Source organism: Dipodomys spectabilis, unplaced genomic scaffold (assembly GCF_019054845.1).
Source record: "Dipodomys spectabilis isolate Male_0828 unplaced genomic scaffold, ASM1905484v1 ptg000287l, whole genome shotgun sequence".
Lineage (NCBI taxonomy): Eukaryota > Metazoa > Chordata > Mammalia > Rodentia > Heteromyidae > Dipodomys > Dipodomys spectabilis.
This window is the reverse complement of record NW_024870964.1, coordinates 2796472-2797494: the sequence shown is the minus strand read 5'-3', so window position 1 is coordinate 2797494 and position 1023 is coordinate 2796472. Positions and strand designations below refer to the sequence as shown.

At 37.9% G+C, this 1023-nt stretch overlaps 1 non-coding gene across 1 annotated transcript; it reads left to right on the top strand.

The window, feature by feature from the left end:
- Nucleotides 1-687: 687 nt before the first annotated feature.
- On the top strand, nucleotides 688-798 carry LOC122126692. Its single transcript, XR_006151001.1, has one exon. It is a non-coding gene; the product is annotated as a U6 spliceosomal RNA (small nuclear RNA).
- Nucleotides 799-1023: the final 225 nt, after the last annotated feature.

The window sequence follows — 1023 nt, the reverse complement described above, 5'->3', positions numbered from 1 at the left end:
ACCAACCCAGATGCCCTTCAGTGGATGAATGGATCAAGAAAATGTGGTATATATACACAATGGAATGCTTTGCTTCCATCAGAATGAATGACATTGTCCCATTTGTTAGGAAATGACAAGACTTGGAAAAAAATATGTTAAGTAAGCCAGGCCCAAAGAAACAGAGGTCCCATGGTTTCCCTTATTTGCAATAACTAGTATATGTCTGAGTCAAGCAGGATAGGTCAGATAAGCTGATGTTAGGGAAATATACCCAAAGATAAGTATTCAAATGATTTTTCTTTAATCCAATTGTTTCTAATATATTTATAAGATGATTTCTATGTTGCTTTGTATGTCCCTCCCCCACGGTTTAATGCCTGCTTTCACTGTATTTTATGTTGGTATAATTTTTGGAGGGGAAGGGAAAAAATATCATTTAAATTGAGATACAGATGGACCCATTGCAACAATGAGATATACAAGTCGTTATGTCGTAAAACGAACTTTACAAGGTTGATAGGGGAGAAGATCAGGTGTCAGAGCTAGTGGGAGTTTGGGAAGGGAGAGGAAGGGGAAACAAAAAGGAGGCAACAATGCTTGATAAGAAAGGTATTCGTTATTTTGCCCATGTTATTGTAACTCCTCTGTACAGTATTTTCACAATAAAAAGAAAGAAAATGAATTACACTTCATATATAAAAAATGTTCTGTGCTCAATTCAGCAGGAAATACACTAACATTGGAACAATACAGAGAAGATTAGAATGGCCCCTGTGCAAGGATGACATGCAAATTCTTGAAGTGTTCCATATTTTTACAACAGGTGCTGGAGGGTATGTTGACAGAAGGGAACCCTACCGAATCCTTGGTGGGAGTGTAAACTTGTTCAATCACTTTGGAAAGCAGTATGGAGGTTCCTCAAAAGGCTCCACATAAAGCCCCCCATGACCCAGCAATCCCACTTTTGGGTATTCACCCAAATGATCACAAACAAGACCACAATAAAACTAACAGCACAACTATGTTTACTGGACCATTATT